General features: G+C 37.2%; 1 pseudogene across 1 annotated transcript; it reads right to left on the bottom strand.

The window, feature by feature from the left end:
- Nucleotides 1-4,895: 4,895 nt before the first annotated feature.
- LOC128562509 (trifunctional enzyme subunit beta, mitochondrial-like) lies at nt 4,896-6,783 on the bottom strand (annotated as a pseudogene). Its single transcript, XR_008373449.1, has one exon. The product of XR_008373449.1 is annotated as a trifunctional enzyme subunit beta, mitochondrial-like (transcript).
- Nucleotides 6,784-8,192: the final 1,409 nt, after the last annotated feature.

Genomic DNA, 8,192 nt, shown 5'->3' with positions numbered 1-8,192 from the left:
CACAATATGCTCATTTCCTCTTTTCATGGAAAACAATTAGTAGACCAAAGATTGTTGCTTTTCCCGCACCCTTAACACTCTACACAAGGTGGACCTGACACCTGAACCCACTGAACTTGTAAGATGACTATCTGCACAGATACTGTCCTTGCTGCCCTGGATCTTAAATTTATATTTAAGGGTATACATATATGCCAGTTGGGTAAACCAGTACATTTTTTCCAAATGTACATGTCTACTCAACTATATGAAGGCTTCCATCTCTGGTAATTCACAATATTCACTTTCTTTAACTCTGGAAACACCACTTCTCTAAATGCCATCTCTGAGGTTTATGATGAAAGAGTCCTTCAGAGGCAAACAATTTTATAGCAACGGCCTTTTGGAATCTTGCTGTCTCCTTCCTCAGATGGGATCCAAGGTGCCAGGCCTTGATGTGACTTTTTCTCTGCTGGCATCTTTATGGTGACGAGGTTCCAACATATGTTGGTGGTTTCCTTCCATCTGTCTGGGGATCCAGCAGGGGGTTGGCAGTCCCAGCCAAGCTACTTTTAGGAACAAAGATATAATATAATGATTTTCTATTTCATTTTGTTTTCTTTTTTGTTTCTCATTATGCAAATTCCAGAAAACTAATCATGCAGTAGAACAGGACGAGCATTTTTGGTCAGAGTTCTTAATTCATCTGTGTTGCATGCCCAAGCACATCATCTGGCATTGTATTTTAATGTCTCATAAGGAAGGGAGATGGAATGTATTCCAGAATATCTTTTATGTAGTTAGGGTAAAAATATCAGGCCTGGAATATTTCAGAATAAAATGTTGAGAATAGAATAGTGCAGTTAGACACTCTGGGAGAAAAGGGGTTTAGCCTTCTTGTAGGAGTTTAAAGACTGAAACACTTTGAACAAGGGCCTTCTATATCAGAGAACTTTCCTGTGTTCATGTTCTCTAGTTTTAATGAACCCTTGATACAATTCTAGCTTTAAGTAAATCTGATACCTGATTGATTTTTTCCTGAAAACCCTCTGCCAGATACATTGTTGGGAAAGTGGACCAGTAGAGCACTGCTTTTCTCTCTTTTTCCATTTAAAAACACTTTCCCCAAACTGGGCTACTTATCTTCCATCTTCAGCTATCAATTGTTGACCATGTAATAAGATCTGGGAGCTGTGTTGGAAGCACTTATCATACATTATCCTATTTTAGTCTCATAGCAATTCTTGGTACAGATGCTACTATTGTCCTTAGTTTATAGAAAAGGAAATTGATGTATAGGGATTAAATAAACTGCCCCAGAGTCTCTCTACTAGGAAATGGTGGAACAGGGATTAATCCACTAGCATGTCTTTTGCCTGAGATCTTAAAACCTACACAGTTCCTAATCAGGAGGCAATGAAAGAGCCTAGTTGATAGCTCAGACTCCCCAGGTATAAGTTTCTTGTCATAGTGAATATGTGCATAATTCTAGTATTTACAAAACCCATTGTTTTTGATTAAATTATATGTGTGTGTTCCAATGCTAGAGAAGATGATGACTGGATTGGGGTTATGGAAAGATGAAAATGTTGTTAACCAGTGTGATGAAAATGTGTCAAACTGTTTATAAAACCAGTGTATGGTACCCCACGATCGCATTGATGTACACAACTATGATTTAATATTAATAAAAAAATAATTAATTAAAAAAAGAAAATGTTGGACTGCACTGGCTTTTTCAAAGGAAATATTGAAAAGAAAATTTGACTATCCAAATTTTTCCCTTTCTTACTGACTTGGGAACCTACCTGATTTCCATGTAATACACAATACTAACTGTATAAAGGTGGAAGTTTAAATACATTCAAGGATCAAAATACTACCACAATTTATTTATTTATGCATCTGTTGATGGACACTTAAGTTGACTCTAAATTTTGACTAATGTGAATAGTGCTGTGATACACATGGGAGTACAGATGATCTTTTTGATATGTTGAATTGCATTCTTTTGGATATATTTCCAGAAGTGGGATTGCTGGATTGTATGGTAGATTTATTTATTTATTTATTTATTTATTTATTTATTTTAGAGACAAAGTCTCACTTTGTCGCCCTCAGTAGAGTGCTGTGGCATTACAGCTCACAGCAACCTCCAACTCTTGGGCTTAGGCAATTCTCTTGCTTCAGCCTCCCAAGTAGCTGGGACCACAGGTGCTCACCACAATGCCCAGCTATTTTTTGTTGCAGTTTGGCTGGGGCCAGGTTTGAACCTGCCACCCTCGGTATATGGGGCTGGCGCCCTGCTCACTGAGCCACAGGTGTTGTCCCGGTAGTTTTATTTTTATGAGGCACTTCCATACTGTTCTCCATAGTAGTTCAACTAATTTACATTCCCACTGACAGTATATAAGGGTTCCCCTTTCCCCACATCCTCACCAGCATTCATTATTGCCTGTATTTTTGATATAAGCCATTTTAACTGGAGTGAGATGATATCTTATTGTAGTTTTGATTTTCATTTCTCTGATGACTAATGATGGTGAGCATTTTCTTCAGATACCTGTTGGCCATTTATGTATCTTCTTTTAAGAGATGTCTATTCAAAGCATTTGCTATTTTATTTTATTTTATTTTTTATTGCTGAGGATTCATTGAGGGTACAAAGAACCAGGTTACATTGATGGCATTTGTTAGGTAAAGTCCGTCTTATAATTGTGAGCCATCCCCAAGAGGTGTGTAATGCCCCATTAACCCCCACCTCCCTCCCTCCTATGATCTCCCTGCACCTGCCTTCCCATGCTCTCCACCATGTACAAGGTCATCAATTGTCCTCATATCAGAATTAAGTACATAGGATTCTTGCTTCTCCCTTCTTGTGATGCTTTACTAAGAATAATGTGTTCCGCTTCCATCCAGTTTACCACAAAAGGTGTAAAGTTTCTGTCTTTTTTAATGGCTGAATAAGTATTTAATGGTATAACCACATGCTTGTTAACCCATTCCTGGGTTGGTGGGCATTTAGGCCATTTCTGCATTTTGACGATTGTAAATTGAACTGCGAGAAACAGTCTAGTGCAAATGTCCTTGTGATAAAAGGATTTTTTTCTTCTGAGTAGATGCCCAGTGATGGGATTGCAGGATCAAATGGGAGGTCTAGTTTGAGTTCTTTGAGGATTCTCCATATTTCCTTCCAAAAAAGTTGTATTAGTTTGCAGTCCCACCAGCAATGTAAAGTGTTCCTTTCTTTCCACATCCACGCCAGCATCTGCAGTTTTGAGATTTTGTGATGTGGGCCATTTTCACTGGGGTTAGGTGTGTTTTTTGATTTGCATTTCTCTGATGATTAGGGATGATGAGTATTTTTTCATATGCTTGTTAGCCATTTGTCTATCTTCTTTAGTGAATGTTATATTCATTTCTTGCATTTGCCCATTTTTAATCAAATTATTTGATTTTTTTCCCCTGTTGAGTTGTTGGAACTACTTATATTTTGTATATTTTGTAGCTTATATTAATTTCTTGTCAGATGGGTAATTTGTAAATATTTTATTTCATTCTGTGGGTTGCCTCTTCACTTTGTTGATTGCTTCCTTTGTGTGCAGAAACTTTTTAGCTTTATATGATCCCATTTAGTCCACTTTTGCTTCGATTGCCTGTGCTTTGGTCCCTGTCCAGATGTCAGGAAGCATTTCTTCATTGTTTTCTTTTAGTAGTTTCGTAGTTTCAGGTCTTACAGTCAAGACTTTAATCCATTTTGATTTGATTTTTGTAAATGGCTTGAGATTAGAGGTTAGTTGCAGCCTCTGCCTGTGGATATCCAGTTTTCCCAGTACCATTTGTGGAAGATGCTATCCTTTCGCCACTGTACATTTGGCAACTTTGTTGCAGTAAGTTCACTATGAATGTGTCGATTTATTTCTGGTTTCTCTATTCTGTTCTGGTGGTCTATGTGTCTATTTTTATATCAACACTATGTGTTTTTGATTACTACGCTCTGTAGTATAATTTGAACAGTAATGTGAGTCTTCCAGTTTTGTCCTTTTTCCTCATGGTGGCTTTTGCTATGCTGGGTCTTTTGTGGTTTTATATAAATTTTTGGATTATGTTTTCTATTTCTGTGAAGATTGTCATTGGTATTTTTTGATGGGGATTGCATTGATTCTGGAGATTGCTTGTGTAGTATGGGAATTTTAACACTATTTGAATCTTCCATTCCATGAGTATGGAATATCTTTTCACTTTTTTGTGTCCTCCTCAATTTCTTTCATCAGTGTTTTATAGTTTTTCTTATAGAGATCTCTCGCTACTTTGTGGTAAGTTTATTCCTAGGAATTTTATTTCATTTGTAGCTAGTGTAAATAGAATTACTTTCTTGTTTTTTTTTTTTTTTTCCAGATTATTTGCTGTTGGCGTATAGAAATGCTACTGATTTGTTACTGTAAATTTTGTATTCTCTAACTTCACTGAATTTGTTAATCAAGTCTAAAAGTTTTTTTTTTTTTTGTGTGTGTGTGGAATATTTAGGTTTCTTTAGATATAAGATTATATCATCTGCAAACAAGGATACTTTGAATTCTTCCTTTGCAATTTTGATGCCCTTTCTTTCTTTCTCTTGTCTGATCTGTCTAGCCAGAATTTCCAGTATAATATTGAATAACAGTCATGAAAGTGGGCATCATAGAAGAAAGGCTTTTGGTTTTTCCCTATTAGGTATTGCACAGGCTGTGGGTCTGTGATTGATGGCTTTTACTGTGCTGAGGTTAAGTTCTTCTATACCCAGTTGTTTTTTTTTTTTTTTTCCAATACGTCTCCACTTTATTAAGGTTGACCACCATGATATTTATGTTATCTAAACATGTAGTATAGATTTCAGTGATATTTAGATTCTGAATAATTTTTCCGTAATTGTTAATTTAGGCACATTGGTTTGTATCTTATAGAAAACACTGATCTTTACGACACAGACAGGAACAGGTGTAATATGCAAAAGTTACAAAGATGATTCCAAATCTCAGCTAATCTCTTTCCTAACTGCAACCACTCATTTAGTCTTTACTGATAATAGAGACCAAAACCAACTATTTACACATATCTGTATGAGATTCTGGTGACTTAGAAATCCCTGAAAGAGCAGAAATCTGTGATTATTGAAAAGCTTAGAATACTGGCAAGGCTTAATTTGCAAAGTATTCAACAGAAGGCCACAGAACTGTTTTCCTAAGAGGAGCTAGGAACTACAGATGTCATTTAGTAATGCATTGAAATGGCATTGCCTAGTATGAGTGTTGCACAGAAACTTCAGGTCACCTCTTCTGGATCTATTATTTTGGATAAGCCTCCACTATCATAGCATGGCCCTGCCCTCCGGCTGCACAGGCAGCCACTAAGCCATATTGGCCTCCTTCCTTCCGTAATCTGTTGGCAGCTGCCATGACCAACCGACAGCCAGTGGCTCCAAACGGGTGTCCCAGAGACAAAGATCCACCCCAATTATTGAACTTCTCCAAAGGAGGCAATCCAACCTTGGTTTTTCTACCCATGTAGTTTTGTGCAAACCAATCAGAATCCATGGCTTTAAAATTAGCCAAAATTTGACCTGAGAAAGCTTCGTGAAATTCAAAAACATCAATATCATTCATGGTTAGTCCTGCCTTTTCTAGAACTTTTGGAGTAGCATATGTTGGTCCAAGTAAAAGTTGATCTTTTGGATCCTGAGATACATACACAAAATCCCTCAAATAAGCCTTCGGTTTATAGCCCATGGCCAGAGCTTTTTCCTCTGCCATACCAGCATTGCAGATGCCCCATCAGTCAGGAAAGAAGAATTTGCGGCTGTCATGGTACCATTGGGCTTGATGAATGCAGGTTTTAATTTGGCCATCTGCTCCAGTGAGGAAGGACGAATGCCGTTGTCTTTGGTAACTGTATCTTTTCCTGGCACTCTGACAGGTATAATATCAGAAAGGAGTCCTTCATCTTGTGCCTTCTTGGCCAGACTGTGAGAGCGCAGTGCATATTCATCCTGTTCCAGGCGAGAAACAGCGAAGGCAGCAGCCAGTCGGTCTGCAGAGTGGCCCATGGTCTCACTGGTAGAGAATTCAGCCACTGCAGGGAGCTCAGGTGAGAGAAAATTCAGTTTGAATTTAGAGATTAAAGACAGTCGCTGGCCCAGAGTCTTGGCCTTACTGAGATCAAGCATCATTTTCCTCATTTTCCTTGAATGACGAATAGGGACATCAGACATTAACTCTAACCACCTGCCACAATCACATCACACTGGCCAGAAGCAATCAAGCCAACACCTGTGGTCATGGCTTGGTTGGCAGAGATACAAGCCATGGTTACAGTGTGAGCGGGAGTCTTGTCAGAGAAGCCAGCTCCGAGGGCACCCTCTCTAGCTATGTTGCTTGTTTTTACTTCTTGAATAACTGTGCCAAAGATGATATAATCAACAATTTCCTTTGGGACACTGGTCTGCTGCAACAGCCCTGTTAGAGCTGCTCTAGCCAAATCATGTGGCATCAGGTCTTTGTACGAAGTGCCTGACAGCAAAAATGGAGTCCGGACACCGTCCACCACCACTATATTCCTTACATTGGGTTTGGCTAAGGTTTTCTTTGATTTCGTCTGGCCAGGAAATCTGAGGGTCCATTTTGATGCATTAGGAACATTTTTTAAAGTGTAAGTCAGGATAGTAGTCATTCTGAAATCGTTTCACCTTAGCTCACGTCCGCACTTGCTCCCACGCCGGGAAAGGTTCAGCCTCAAGGGCCAAGACTCTACTAAATCCAGAGCCGGGTCCTGCCTCTATACCCAGTTTTTTTGAGAGTTTTTAATCAAGAAGGGATGCTGAATTTTATTGAATGCTTTTCCAGCATCATTTGAAACGATCATCTGGTTTTGTTCTTTGTTCCATTAATATGATATATCACATTGATCTATACGTGTTGAACCATCCTTGCATCCCTGGGATGCATCCTATTCTATCATGATGAATAATCTGTTTATTGTGTTGTTGAATTCACTTTGCTAGTATTTTGTTGAGGTTTTTTGCAACTATGTTCATCAGAGTTATTGGCCTGTAGTTTTCTGTTTTTGTTGTGTGTTTGGTTTTGCTATTAGGGTAATACGGGCTTCATAGAATGATTTTGAAAGTATTCCTTCCTCAATTTTGTTGAATACTTTAGGTAGGATTGGTATTGATTCTTCTCTGAGTGCTTGATAGAATTCAGCAGTGAAGACCTCAGGTCCTGGGCTTTTCTTCAATGGGCAACTTTTTATTACAGCTTCTGTCTCATCATTCTATTGGTTTATGCAAGTTTTAGATTTTTTCTTCGTTTAATTTTGGTAGCTTGTGTATGTCTAGTATTTTATCCATTTCTTCCAGGTTTTCCAATTTATTAGCATATAGTTGTTCGTAGTAGACGGTAATGGTCCTTTGGATTTCTGCAGTATCAGTTATGATGTCTCCTTTTTCACCTCTGATTTTATTTATTTGGGTCTTCTCTCTTTCTTTCTTAGTATGGCTAATAGTATGTCAATTTTTTTTTTCAAAAGAACAATTTTTGGTTTGTTTTTGTTTTTGCTTTCTTTTGATTTTGCTTATTTCTGCTCTGATCTTTCTTTTCTTCTACTAATTTGTGTTTGGTTTGTTCTTGTTTTTCTATTTCGTGGAGATGAATCATTAAATTGTCTATTTAAAGCTTTTCTAATTTTTTATGTAGGCAATTATTATTATAAACATTCCTCTTATACTGCTTTCACTGTATCCCATAGGTTTTTTTTTTTTACATATACATGTGTTTATTAGGTTTCCATTTTTTTGCCTTCACAAAATTAAAAAGGCTTAAAATTAATAACAATAACAATGTTTAAGATAAGGACTAGAAACAAAAAAACCTGTAAAGAACGAACGGACATAAATACATTCAGAAAAGGAATCAGACAATTGCTACATTGAAATATTAAGCAATAATAATAATAATGCAAAGAAAGTAACATTCACATTGTCAAATAAGAGTATGCCTATCATAGAATGCTTTGACTCTGAGATTCAGTATGGAGTCATCAGTTAACTTATTATTTTTTTTAAGTATCAAAAAATAGACAACTAATATTTGGATTGAAGAACTCTTTTTAGCATTTCTTATAAAGCAGATCTGATGTTGATGAAATCCCTCAGCTTTTGTTTATCTGAGAAAGTCTTTATT

The sequence above is a fragment of the Nycticebus coucang genome, chromosome 12 (assembly GCF_027406575.1).
Source record: "Nycticebus coucang isolate mNycCou1 chromosome 12, mNycCou1.pri, whole genome shotgun sequence".
In the NCBI taxonomy this organism is placed as follows: Eukaryota; Metazoa; Chordata; class Mammalia; order Primates; family Lorisidae; genus Nycticebus; species Nycticebus coucang.
Note: the sequence above shows the minus strand (reverse complement) of the source record. Positions and strands in the feature narration are given on the sequence as shown.